The 14,209-nt window shown below is 38.5% G+C and overlaps 1 protein-coding gene and 1 non-coding gene across 2 annotated transcripts in view; both read left to right on the forward strand.

The window, feature by feature from the left end:
- Positions 1 to 575: 575 nt before the first annotated feature.
- On the forward strand, positions 576 to 648 carry trnar-ucu (transfer RNA arginine (anticodon UCU)). Its single transcript has one exon. It is a non-coding gene; the product is annotated as a tRNA-Arg (tRNA).
- A 13,200-nt stretch (positions 649 to 13,848) lies between these two features.
- LOC147302016 (SH3 domain-binding protein 4-A-like) overlaps positions 13,849 to 14,209 on the forward strand; it is a 43,293-nt gene continuing 42,932 nt past the window's right edge. Inside the window, exons 1-2 of the mRNA XM_086281687.1 lie at positions 13,849 to 13,907; positions 14,003 to 14,128. The gene's annotated coding sequence lies outside the window, so the exon portion shown is untranslated. The remainder of the gene's footprint in view (positions 13,908 to 14,002; positions 14,129 to 14,209) is intronic.

Genomic DNA, 14,209 nt, shown 5'->3' on the forward strand with positions numbered 1-14,209 from the left:
TTGGTTAATTAGAGAAAAAAAACATGACATCATGATTATTTGTTTCTGTAGATCTTTTAGTTTTCTTCAGAGAAATAACAACAGTGAATAACTTTTAAATATTCCAGAATCATCCATTAGGATCCAGACTCATAAAAATGTAACTGTAACATAACTTTATATCAACACTCACAGATGTTTAATTAGGTGCACCTTGGTAGTATCAGGTTGGACCCCCTCTTTCCGTCAGATCTGCTTTAATTCTTCATGACACAGATTCAACTAGTGCTGGAAACATTCCTCAGAGATTTTGGTCGATGCTGATGTGACAACATCACACAAATGTTGCAGATTTGTCGGCTGCACATCCATCTGTTCCACCAAATCCTAGAGGTGCTCTATTGGATTGAGATCTGGTGACTGTGGAGGCCATTTGAGTACAGTGAACTCTTTGCCATGTTGAAGAAACCAGTTTGAGATGACATGGTGAGTTATCCTGCTGCAAGCAGCCATCAGATAATGCCATCAGATATTGGTACACTGTGGTCATAAAGGAATGGACATGGCCGGTGAAAACAGAGAACTGCTCAAACGCAGCCTCAGTGGCCTAATGGATAAGGCACTGGCCTTCTAAGCCAGGGATTGTGGGTTCGAGTCCCACCTGGGGTGTCCCAATGCATTACAGCCACTATCTGTTAGATCTTTTAGATAGCCACTTGTAATTGCAGGTTAAGAGTTTAAATTTCAGCTTGTCCAGCTAGCTTTAAAGCACTGCTCCAGTATGTGAGGAGTTCGCACAGGTCTAGAATCTGGTTGGTGACAAATGTGTTTTCAGGTGCTGGTTGTGAAAGTAGTTGTAGAAAGTTGCTTGCTGTGGATATTTGAAACTAGTTACAAAGAAACATATAGTGCTGCACCAAAAACATCCTTGCAAGTGATTCGGTCACTAGCAGAGTGGGTCACAGTTGACTGTAGTTTCTACAGAAAGCACCAAGTTTTTGCAAACTCTTACCGATCACTTGCTAAACAATTGTGAAGCTATGATGGAGGCAAACAAAACCAGAAATGGAAACCATTCACCTTCAGTTTAAAAGCTGCAGCTTTTCAAATGTGTTGGTTTCAATGGTAAGGCAAAACTTTTACTTTGAAGTGTAGAATGACATCAGTTTCAGTCAAACATTGCTATACCACCATTTGTCACTCTGTGATCCTATAATTTAATATTGGCATTTAGATGTCTTCAGACCAGGACTGTTATCAAATAGAGGTTGGAGCAGATTGGACAATGTTTTTTCGTGTCACATCAAAACACTGAAGTTGGCTTTGGCACCACCATCGTGTTGTTCAATGAAAACTCAAACTTTCAGAATACTTTGGTCACCCAGACTAAATGAGATGTTTTGATGATGGCATGAATTACAATAGAACTTGAAGAGAAGAACTTAGCAAAAAACTGATTAAATCCAAAGTGCCAGTACCACTGACAAATATGTATTAAATTTTGGTATCACCAACATAAGTAAGCAGCTTTTTTTTTTTAAACTGACACCATCTAAACAATTTGTTCAAATTAATCCAGTTAATTAATAAAGTTTGCAGAAGTCGTAAGAGTTCATTTAACTCACAGTTTTAATGTGGTTCAGGAACTTTTGAGTGTTTATTAGCTCCTTCTTGGCTTCTTTTGTGATTAGTTTGTGCCCTTTCTGCAGTCACGTTGTTAAAGTCAGCTCTTCTACTGCATCAAACTCCCACTGCTGAGTCACCAACTGACAGCTTTCAAGTCGGACTGTCACTGGGATTTAAACCATGTTGGTACTAATCCGGGTAATCCATGAATCTTCTTCTCTCTGTTTTGACCCTCCGCCTCTTTCATAACAGCATCTCTTTCCACTTTTTAAGTTCATAAATCTGAAAAGGGATGGTTTGACAGGCAATTTAGCTCTTCTGGGGTAACAGGGAGATGCTTGTAGACACTCATTCATATCATTGAGAAAAACAATTGTACCATATTTTAGTGTTTTGTTTTTGTTCTTTTTACTGTAAATGATTTTAAATACTGTTTTCATTGTTCCGTGATATTGTTAGTGAGGAACATGTTGCAAAATTTCCTCAACTACAAATGAATTAATTTTAGTCTGGACCACTACAGTCAACATTCATTCCTATTAATGGGTTGCAAAGTGGCTTGCAGAGGCAGCAGCAATCATGGGGAGACTAAAGCAGCCTAAATAACCAGTCTTAAATTAGACCTGCACATTGGATGTGTAGAAGGGTGTCAGTGGAGCTTTCAGATAAGATGATCTGCCACGACTGTCTTGAGCTGGACTTCACAGCCTGACTGAACTAACATTGTAGTGTGAGAGCAGATGTTGATTACATGATGATCTCACGCACAGAAGCTCTGGCTCCGAGCACAGAAGCCACACCCACTTAGTGTTCCAACCTTTAGAGATGCAACCAATCAGAAGAAAGTTGGCTTCAGGGACGTGTGGGTTTGTAGGGGGAGGAGCTACAATGACTTTAAATAGACAGTAGATGACTGATGACTGAGGGTAAAGGCCCAGTATAAGATTTTTTTAAAAGGGTCATTTTAAACTGTGAACCATCCAAACCTGCTCTAGCATACGATTTGATCCCAAGTGACTTGAATACCTTTGTCACTCTTCCAAGGTAGAAGCATTATTTCATGTGAACATTAAATTTCATGACCTTTATCAACTTCTCGGACTTTGTCAGGGTAGCTCATGGTTTGGAAAACTTTCTCGGCATATGCTGAGCAGCGTTCAAATCAGGTGCCAACATGTAAATCAACATCCACGGGGCCTCTTGTCCTTAATGCATCCGTGGCATTTTAACGTAGTCAGTGATATTTACAGAAACAAGTTCAAACATCTGCTGCGGACGCGTACAAACAGGATTTTAATGCCAGCTGTGATTTATACCTGCACAATATCAACAGAATTAAAATGTCACAGGTGCTGAAACCAACAGAGGTCACTGACGTACGTTCCTGTCTCACGTTCAGCTGGAAACTATCAGGTACTGAAGCCTTCAAATCACATTTACTTTCTGTGCAGTTTGAACGGCTGAATTGATCTAAAATTAACTGACTCATAAGCTTGGCTGACTCAGATTAATTCCCACCTTACACTAATGGAGTAAAGAACTGTGTGGTTATGAACATAAATTATGGATTACAATTAGGAGCTCATCACTCCCCCATTAACTCTTTTATCTTTACTTCTTCCCAGCCTCTTAAACTCTCAAGTGATACAGTTGGAAAGCTTTGGTTGCCATGGGAAGCCTGTGGACAGAGAGGGTTGTGGGTAATTGGTGTTGAACTCAAGTGGACACCGCTGAGGTTTCGGAGATAATGAGTTTACAAAGGAGGCCCCACAGAGAGGAGATGTGAGCGGGTCCAGCTCTATAGTGCTGATTTACATTACCGAGGTGGACTCTCTGGCCGAGCTCTGATTGATCGCAGAGTGAAGCCCCACATGAGATTTAGCCCCCAGCTGTAAAGTGTCTGCTTTTGCACTGAGGTAAGCGCCTCAGACCGCAGAGGAGCACACAGTCGAAGACAAATATTACCTTTTAAAAAGAAATGCAATCTTTAAAGCTGCAGTCATTTTCCCTTTGACATTTTTCAGCCCAGAATCTTCACATAAAGACTCACAAATCAATTTGAAACTTCATTTGGCGGCTGCTGGTAAAGAGAGTTTTATGTCTGTATTAAGTTAAACATGTATTTCATCTTTGAAAGCTAAAAGCAGAAATATTTGCTGGGTTATTATTTTGATCTGAATAGATGGGTAACTGTTTTTAATACTTGGATTAAGTCCTTGATTGCCTGAAGTCGAGAACCCATGAACATCACCACACCTCTCTTTAGATCCTCATCCATTCCTTTACCACAGCTGCCTTCAGTTGCTATTAACCCTCTATATTTCTATTCATGAAGCCATCTCTTGTAGACCTTGGCAATGATACCCTTTTCTCGTCCAGAGTGGCTTGGTTAGATGGGAAGTTCTCAATCATGGAGATAATTCTGTCATCATCAATTTTAGGTTTCTTCTCCGGACTTTCCTTCATTTTGCACCAACATGTGAGAGTTCCAGTGAAAAACTATGAAATGCATATTCAACACTTGGAATGAACTCCTGAATCAACCAAGATTAATTTAACAAATAAATCTAAAATGTTAGCAGTTATATAACGAGGTTCATTGACTATCCACTTGTTAAGTGATGACATATAAACCGTGCATCCGGTTCCAAATTACACTGTGTTCATTAAGGCTGTTGCCTTTTTAACATGTTTAATGCTTTGATTTGAACAAGCCCCTAAAAATAGTATATTTTACTACATATACACTATATATACAGTATATTAATGACTAACCTCATGTCGGGGATGGATTATCTCAGGTGTTCTCCTCACTGAAGTTATGTTTGTTTTCAGCATCTTGTTCCTGCCATGCAATTGCATGTGTCCCTGACCATTGGGAACCCTCATGTTAACTTTTATTGCAGGTGGGAAAAGTTAGTATTCATCCTCCAACTTTACTATGCTAATGTAAGTATATGTTTTTTTAATATACTTTAATATACTTTAATGTACTTATATACTTATAATATAGTTATATTTCATGTAACTCTAGAGTAAGCATATAACACAAGTAGTCAATATAAAAGTATTTTTCTATTAATGGAATCAGTTATATCCATGCAGTCCTTACTCTCTGTGACGAGATTCAGTCCCATGTGTCTTTAAGATTAGATTACAAAAATAAATGGATTTATTGGAACTTGTTAGGAACATGTAGCACTGGCAAAGGAAAAAGAAAGTAGGAAATACGTCTAGTGTAAGTGCATGTACTTATAAAGTTATGGCCTTTCTGAGCTAAAGTGATAGGACATGTAAAGGTTGATTTAGCGTCCAAATAATCAGCAGCACCTAATGAATTGATTAAAATGAAAGACAGGAACAGTTTTTATCCTTGAAACATTGAAAAGGTTGTTTATAAAGCATAAATAGCACCTCACCAGTCTGAGCCACAGTCTGTGTAAACCTCATCACACACGGACTCTATTCAGACCTATTTAAACTTTAAAATATCAAAATAGACACATTTTCTTCGGTTTTACAGAAATCTGCTAGTGTTATTTTGTCGGTCAGCTGATATGAAGAAAGGTGTTTCTTGAGCCCAAACAACTTTAGCAAGCCTTTCTTACAGCCTCTTAACCTTTAAATGAAACAAACAGGAATTAATCTGAATCTTCACTCGACTGCAGGAACATTGATAAATCTGTCAAACAAATACTTAAACATAGCTCTCTCTTATAAATGGGCATTTACAAGGTTATTCTATCTATTTACAGGGGATGCTTCAAAATGAATGGTGAGCTTTAGCTTGAACTGAGCAAGCTGCAAATGATCTGACACATTCAATAACAGCCATCCCTCATTTTCATTTTCCGAGATGAATCTGCATCTCTTGAAGCTGCTGCCAAAGGAGTATGCATCCATTTATGTGGGAAAAACATCATTACCCTCTGTTGCTCATGTTGCATCTTGACTGAGTGTCCTTGAGCGAAAATCCAAATCCCTTCCTGCTCGCTCTCTTTGTAAGTTCCTCTGCATAACAGCACCACAAAATGTGAAACGTGGTTGATGCAGAGGATCTAGGGAGAGAAATGGTAATCATTTACTAACCAGGGATTTGTGGATTTAAAGATTCAAAGGCTTCCCTTTCAACGTGGCATCATTTCATCATGTTGACAGAGTGGGTTTTGTCTGTATTTAAAATTGCAGATGGAGCTTTCAGTTTGCAATTGGATCAAAAGCAGGAGCACTTAAAAAAACTGAAAAACAATAGATATTTGTGGGGGGAGGAGGGGTTTCCAAATCTGGGTAGTGTCCAAACCTCAAAGGGATTGTTGAAATGCTTTATGGTTTGCTTAAATGCAAATTTACTACCGAGGAATTATTAGTAAATCCTGAAAAATGCTGCCTAAGGACAGAAGAAGCTACATCCACATTTCAGGTGTGTATTTATGTGTTTGCCTGAAGATACAGGCCTTTAATCCACGGCCTTTCCATAGCTTCAACGGAGGAAATGATGAATAAGTAATTTCCTGTGAACAGGTTGTGCAGCCTCAAGTGTGGAGTCATCGTAAACGGACAGCTGGAAGCAAGAGAAACAGAAATGGGTTGTGAAAAAGAAGAAAGGAAGGGAACGTAATAGAACGAAGACAGCCGGAAGATGAATTATCTTGATGTCTCTGCAAAAAGTTTTATACAGCTGTAAAGAATTCCAGTGCATTTACAAGGCATCTGTTTGCATAGATAATAGAGTTTACTTTGTCTTTATTGTACCATGTGTCTACTATCGCCTCCTCTCAGGAATAATTAAACAACTTCTACAAACTAAACAAGGAAGCTTAACTGACCTCCAGACCTTATTTTTTCAAATGGCAATAGTTAACTTTATCATGAAGGGAAATTAGTTGGGATTGAATATTTCATATAAAAACTGTGAATTTTGCAGACCAATCTATCAACCAAGATCTCCTCCAAGAGATGTTGAGTCTTTTCCATTCAGAGATCTGAGTATAATTGTAGGGAGCACAGAGATCTGCACAATATGAGGAAACCCAGCCAACACACAGTGGAGAGCTAAGAGAGGAAGTGAGGAACACAAAGACGGGACTCCGGCCACGAGCTAAAACGTAGCTAAAACGTAGCTAAAATGTAGCTAATGTGCAAGTTCAAAAAAGAAAACCAGTAATCAGTCATCTGCCTGTTTTTCTGTTCTCTTCCTCACTACCTTTTCCTCACGCTGTCAATCTCAATACTGTCATCATTACTCTAGTCCAACTATCTTCTTGCCTGCCTTCTTTGGACAAATCAGCCTCCACTTTGCATCGTTTAAATCTGTGGTCTCTCTCCCTTTCAGACTCTCCTTTGTGCAACCCACCTCCTCCCCATCTCCACCTCACAGACACCTCAGTCAGAGCTACATCTTTAGTGTCTAGATTCTGGGGGGGCTGTCCTAAATCCTATCTGGTTCCATTTAGCTAAAAAGGGTCATCAGAGTCTAATCACCAAATACCAAATACATTAATTTCTCTATCTTATTCTCAAGGAATAAGACTGGATATTTCAATGTCCATGATGGAAAGTCACAAATTCATTAGTTTTGTACCAAAATGACCTGCAGTGCAAAAGCACTAAGATTAAATTTTTTTATAACAACTGATAAACCCTGCTTATTAACTACCTAAATAACAAATAAACATCCACCGCAGACTGTTTTGTGGTTTTATGTTTATTATGTAGTTTATTCGCGCACCGGGAACTGTTGAGTCATATTAGTGAACCGACACAAAGTGAGTCCAGACACTCCATTTACATTTAACCAAACCACAAGACTTCGTTACAATAACCAAAGCAGTGCTTGCTGCCTAAAACAGAAGCAGGAGCTTGGTTCTGTGAGCCCTCCATCGACCCCGACCACCAAGTCCAATGCAGTTCATAGATGTTGAACTTAGCAATTATGTAATTGCGTAAAGGAAATGCAAAAAAAATATTTTAGCTGGATGTCCATTAAAGAGAGCTAAAGTCGTGGAACAACATCTTGCATGTACTCTTTTCCACGAGCTTCTGTAGCTTGATTTAATCACTAATTCAGTGATTGTTATTTGTCATGCTGTGGGAAAAGTAAGCCTGTGTCCAGGGGTTTTCCACAGTCCATTCATTTTCATGACCCTATATATGCTCATTCATTCATAAAATTAGCTAGGTATATTTCCCTATGATTCTAATGTTGTAGTATTTTTTCATCCATCAGAGTATGAATGAATTTGAATGTTAGATAGGAAGCATGTAGAAAAAAAAGTGCTGGCTTGAATGTATAAAGTGCTTTGAGTGCTCAGAGTAGGAAAGAACCAGCTATATAAGAACCAGTCCATTTTACATTTTAAAAATTTTCAGTAATTAAAAAAAAAAACTATTTTTCTATATTTATACATACAGAATTACAACATCTCTGACTATTTGGGAACACAACTAATCTTAAGAGAAGCTCTGCTGCCTTTTCTTTTTCTACTTTAAGCTCCTGCTTACTACATTTTTTCCAGGCATTCCTGTTTTTGCATGTGGCATGTGAAAAAACCAAATTCCTGGTGTTCCTTCCCATAACCAACCTGGCTGACAAGCAAACGCTCAGTTATTCTGATGCAAAGTGAGCCATGCTGATAGTGAAGCTCCTCGATAAAGCCATGAATAGAAGCCTCCTTTTCACGTCCCACAGTTCCCATTCAACCCACATGAATAGACGCGTCCAATCCAGCCTCGGTCTCTAATAAGTGCTGAACTACAGGGCAGCAACGGCTGCTCTGAGCGTGTCGTGTCCAGAAAACATTTACCTCTTCATGCAACTCCCAGCGTTCAGGGCCAGATTTCTCAGGGGTCGTCTCCTGTGTGGGAAAAAAACCCTCAGTGTTTAATTTTTGCCTTTAATGTTCTTGAAATGTGCAAAACAAACTGCGCTTTTAAAATTCCATTAAATAATATCTTGCACTGCAATCAGCAACCTTTGCAGAAAAACATGAGGTGCTTTTACTGCCTCCCAAGACAGAAAATAATCTTCAAGAGAAATATTTACCCTGCTGCAATATATTTATACAAATTAAACGATAGACATCAGCAGACCTCATGGTTGCCTGTTGTTTTTTGTTTTGCTTTTTATTTTTGCTGAGGAGTTTTACCTTTATCTATATTTAACATCCCTGCTGGAAAAATTTGCTTCTAGTCATGACTACAATGATTGCAAAGGTAGATTATCCATCCATCCATCCATCCATCCATCCATCTATTCTTATCCAGTTCAGGGTCACGGATCCTCTAGTGCAAGGGTGGGGAACTCCAGGCCTCAAGAGCTGGTGTCCTGCAGGATTTAGATCAGGAGTGGGAAACTCCAGGCCTCGAGGGCCGGTGTCCCTGCAGGTTTTAGATGTGTCCTTGAACCAACACAGCTGATTTAAATGGCTAAATTACCTCCTCAACGGCTGTGTCCCAATTCAGGGTCTGCAGCCTTAAAGGCCGCATTTTAAGGCCGATTACGTCACCGCGACGCGACGAAGGCTGTCCCAATTCGAAGGCTGCTCGAAATGCGGCCCTCAAATGCGTCCTTAATTCCCCTGAATTTTAAGAACGTGGCGGTGTAGACTTCATGGCCCAACATATCCCAGAATGCATAGCGCGGCGGTGGGTGTGGATAATTTTGCCGAAAAAAAACGGCGGATGAGGGGCGCCCGAAGAGTAAACTTTAAATACTGAATATTATGTCACTTATTTATGTGCAAATGTTTAATAACGAAGAACATTAAAACATTACTGTTGGCCACATGTCGGCAAAGTTATGTGACATTAGTGACGTTTGTACTAACTTGGTTTTAAAGCCTTTACTTTAAAATATACGCCGTTCAATAGCTGAGCTTAATCTTACAGAGAATGATCAAAGCTCATGTAGAAAGAAACCAACAAATGAACAAAAGATTTTCTCCTTCATTTCTGTCAAACAAAGCTGTATGACACGTTTCCAGCTGTTAGTATCATGGTTGCTAGGCAACCTTTGCAGCGCAACGGAGGCTAGACCGTCCCATTTCACAAGCCTCGCACTTCCAGCCTTAGCGGTCTTTAAGTACGCGGCCCTTGAGGATCGTTGAGGCTGCGTACTTTAAGGCTGAAGACCCTGAATTGGGATACAGCCAACATGTCTTGAGGTTCTCCAGAGGCCTGGTAATGAACTAATCATTTGATTCAGGTGTGTTGACCCATGGTTATATGTAAAACCTGCAGGAAACTGGCCCTTGAGACCTGGAGTTCCCCAGAGCATCTCCCAGTTTTCACAGGGTGAGAAGCGACATATACCTTGGGCAGGTCAAAAGTCTATCACAGGGCTAAAACAGAGAGACAGAAAATCATTAAGATCTACAACCAATTTAAAATCACCATTTGACCTAACGTGAATGGTTTGGATGATAGCAGGAAGCCGCAGTACCCGGAGAGAACCCAGATAGACACAGGGAGAACACAGAATTCCACACAGAAAGGTCCCAGTCTGTATTCAAACCCAGATTACAGCGTTTTATTGGTAGAGGCTTCTACTTAAGTGAAGCAAATTACTATCATTTATTTTTTAAAGTTTTTCTACTGTAATTTTTCCCCAGGAAAATACTGTAAAAATCTCATGATGTTGTTTTTATTTTTACAGTATTTTTACAGTAATAGTGCAATTTTCCTCTATATAACCAGTAATTTGTGTCGTTTCTTTTGTGAAGAAAAATACTTCATCATATCTAAGAGATGACTGCCAATTGCACGAAACACTTCTAGTTAGCTGAAATCCTACAATGCATTGGTAAATTTGACATTTACACTATAGTACATTTGATCTAATTAGCTGATGTGGGCTCCCAGAATAAATTGCTGTTAAAAGAACTTGCAAAGAATATACAACCAACACCATGTGATTTTTACAGCGATGAGTTACAGCACATGCATGTTGGTAAAACGGCCATAGGTCTGAATAGTTGCTGTCTCTCTCTCTCTTTGTCTTAGCCCTGCAACAGAGACTGTCTGCAGGGTGTACCCTCTCCCCTCTTGCTCGAACAAGCTCCATTACCACCACATGGCCTGTTCTCATGCTGTCCTACCATGGAAGCATAGCATGAGTAGGGGTCTCTTTTTTTCCTCTTGTACTTTCCCCATTGTAGTGTACATTTCAATGTTTTTTCTCTGATTCTACCAATCTCCGACCTGTATCCCCATGTAATGTTTGTGCTATATGTGTAAGGGGGGGGGGGGGGGGGGGGGTCCCATTTCACTGCAGGGCAACCTGCATGTGACGAATAAAGCTTTGATTGGTATTGGTATTGATTGGATGGATGGTCCTTGGTGCTTCCTTGATGACATGCAATTCAATGAAACACCAAAAGCTATGATTGGCCAAGGAGTTTGTCCAAGTCACTGCAAAAATCTTAGGAATCCAATCCAACATCTCTTACTGTACAAAAACTCTGTGTAGTTCAACTTCTATGTATGTTAGGACCCAAAAGAAACAAGCAACCAAAATAAGATCAATGTCGATCTGATTTATTCCATGTAAATAGCTAAAGTGTGTTTGCTTTGAAATAGATAGATCTGTGCCGCCATTTAAAGTGTTTCCCAAGGTGATGCACATGGAGAAAGTTTGCCTGGTCAATGTCAAAACTAGTACATAAAAAGAAACAAAACAGAAACATAACTCTAAATTCAAGGTCATCTTTCAATGCAAATTTCTCACTTTCTAAATCTTTTGGAGCATACATTTAAATAAAAAAGAAAACACACACACACAAACAAAGATAAATGTGAATAATTCATTGTTCAAAAAACAGTTCAGATTCAGTTTCCTGTAGTGCATCATGTGTTTTGTCATGTGGAAAAAAATGAAAACTTCAGCCTGTATGATTTAACTGCAGTCTGAGACACTGAAAATGTTTTTTAGAAATGCTTTTTGAAATGTGAGGGTCCAAGGTGACTTCAGCCCGCTTTATGGATATCAGCATTGCATTGATCTCCAGTCACTTCATAGCTCGCCTTACAGATATCCATCGCACCCCCGTCGGCCCCTGACAGAGCAGAGTGAGAAAGCATGCGATGTTTGGTCAGATAAATCACAGCGCTTTCATGTTTCTGAAGCTGCTGCAGCATTCATCATGCACAGAGCGATGCTTTCTAAAGTCCTGCCGGTTGTTTCTTTTTCTTTTTTGGGGGGATGTGACCAAACTGTGAAATAAGACGTGAATGCGAGAACTGAATAAGATAAAGAACTCGTGAATAAAACGTAATGATTCATCCTATCTTCGTGTTCACATGTGAAATGGATTCACACAATTAGCATGGCGTGCAAAGGTACAAATATGACGCTTTGAGGTTTGAGTGATAAACTAAAGGCAGTGGATACAAATCTGATGGGGGTTTTTTCTGAGATTAATTGGGGCATTGCATTTTAATTTCCTCCCTTTCTCCTTCTCCAGCTGTTGATCTAATTAGCGGGCTTGTTGGAGACTTTGGGTGCTGCCTTTAAAAGCTCCCTCAGGCATGACTGCAGGGGGAGCAGAGAGGCAACAGGATACCTCACTGCAGCATGTGGGCGTTTATCTCTTCCACTCATCTCCTCTGTTCATAAAGAGCTCTGAGAGTCCAGTTTGCTCAGCTTTTTGATCAAAGTCAGATCTTTTTGTGTTTTTTTCCTCAGTCCACTTTATATTCAGACTGGTAAAGGTGTTTGATTTGATCTTTTGTGTGTGATGGTGGACTTAGTCTTAAAAGTAGTCAGTCAGTGGGCTTTGGAATAGTTTAATTTATGACTGGTTAATTTGCTTGCTGGCTGACTAGCTAACAGTATCTCAACTACTGAGGTTTGGGATACAGAATAAATGCTATATATCACTATATAGCATTTATTCTGAACTAACTAAAGCACAGTTCATTTTTTTCTGACTTTTCTGAATGTTGATCGCAATGTCATCCAGACCCCAGCAGCCACAGAGGGATTTTAGCTCGCTTACAATATTCAGTCACCAAACCATCTATGAATCGTGGCTCATTAGCAGAGGACCATCCTGCTCTATGAGTCATTAACCCATCAGCTTTATTTATAGACAGCCTCAGTCAGTGCTGATCATTACTGACTCCTGGGACAGTTTTATTGTGTTTATTGACATTTTATTCTCTATTTATGGAAATAACAACAGGTTCATTTTGTTTACTGAAAATTGAAACATGTGTTGGAACTAAATAGATGAAACTTGGCTTCCTTTTATGTCACATGTATCATGGACATGGTAAGGGTTAGTCAAGTGGCATGCCACATTTATTTATATATTTATATTTAATAATTCTGATTCATTTCATGATTATATTTATTATACTTTTTTTTAAAATGTTTTTAAATTTTATTCATTCTATTACTAATTTTCTTTTTTGCATTTTCTTTGGAATTTCTGTTTAATAAGATAAACTTTTTATTTATTATTTTTTAAAACATATTATGTTTTATTTTCTTTGTGCTTTATCATTTCTCTTCATCAGTTCTGTTTATCTTCTATTTTTTACAATTTAGAATTCATTTTACTACATTTAAGCTTTTTGAGGGTTTTATTATCACAAATTTGCCTCTTTTTCTTTTGATTCATTTTATCTAATAATTTATGTGTTTTGTTCCTTTTTACCTCTTAATTTTTTACTTTTGCCTAATTTTGATTAATTTCATTTTATGTTTAGTATACACTCTGCACATTCTAACTTTAAAGTTAAATGTAACTTTTTATTTAATAATATTTACTTTTTTAATTTCTAAATGTAATATTTATTTGTAGTTTATAGTTTATAATTTATAATTATTTATAAATATTAGCTTTTATTTAAGATTTTTCCATTATATTTAAGTTTTTACTTTGTATTTTATTATTTTACTTTTTTTATTTTTAACTATTATTGATACTTTGATTACTTTATTCTATTTCTTCTACTATTGTTTGACAGTTGTTATTTTCATAATCTATTTTTTAATTCAATTTCTTAATTTTTGTTTCAAACTTTTACCTTGTATTTTTTATTCCATTTTTAATTTCATTTTAGTTGTGAACTTTACATTTCTGTTTGAATATGTGACAAATCAGACGAAAACAATTTTCATAAGACTGCTTCAGTAAAGTAATAGATTACTTTAGTGTAGCCATCCAATGTGCGCATGTATGTGCATGTGTTATGGCCCCGCCCCTCGTCCTGACGTCACCACTCCTCTCCAGCGTCTGTCCCCAGTCCTCCGGCAGAGCGGAGCAGAGACGGACGGTTCAAGGGAGTTGAGATCGCCTGTAATCGTTAAAAACTTCTCGGACTAGAAACAAGCTCTTACTTTTTCTTCTCACTAATTTACCGTTTATAAAAACAAAAAATTGTTTTTTTTAAGGCAAATGTCGCTGGAAAAAAGGGGGAAAAGCAGAAGAAGAACCGTCGCGCGGCTCTCCATCAGCTCCACTCTTCACCTTCACTCGGACCGTTCTCTGAGCGCACGGGAATTCCAGCCAGCCGGGAGGTCAGTTCACATTACAACCAATTTTAGAATTACAGCCTCTGACTCTGTTTCAAAGTACTTAACCGCTCAGTTTAGTGGCTA

This window comes from Aulonocara sp. 'chitande type north' Nkhata Bay, linkage group LG23 (genome assembly GCF_057382095.1).
Source record: "Aulonocara sp. 'chitande type north' Nkhata Bay isolate Kocher_YH1m ecotype deep benthic linkage group LG23, A_spYH_male_GT1.1, whole genome shotgun sequence".
NCBI classification, from domain to species: domain Eukaryota; kingdom Metazoa; phylum Chordata; class Actinopteri; order Cichliformes; family Cichlidae; genus Aulonocara; species Aulonocara sp. 'chitande type north' Nkhata Bay.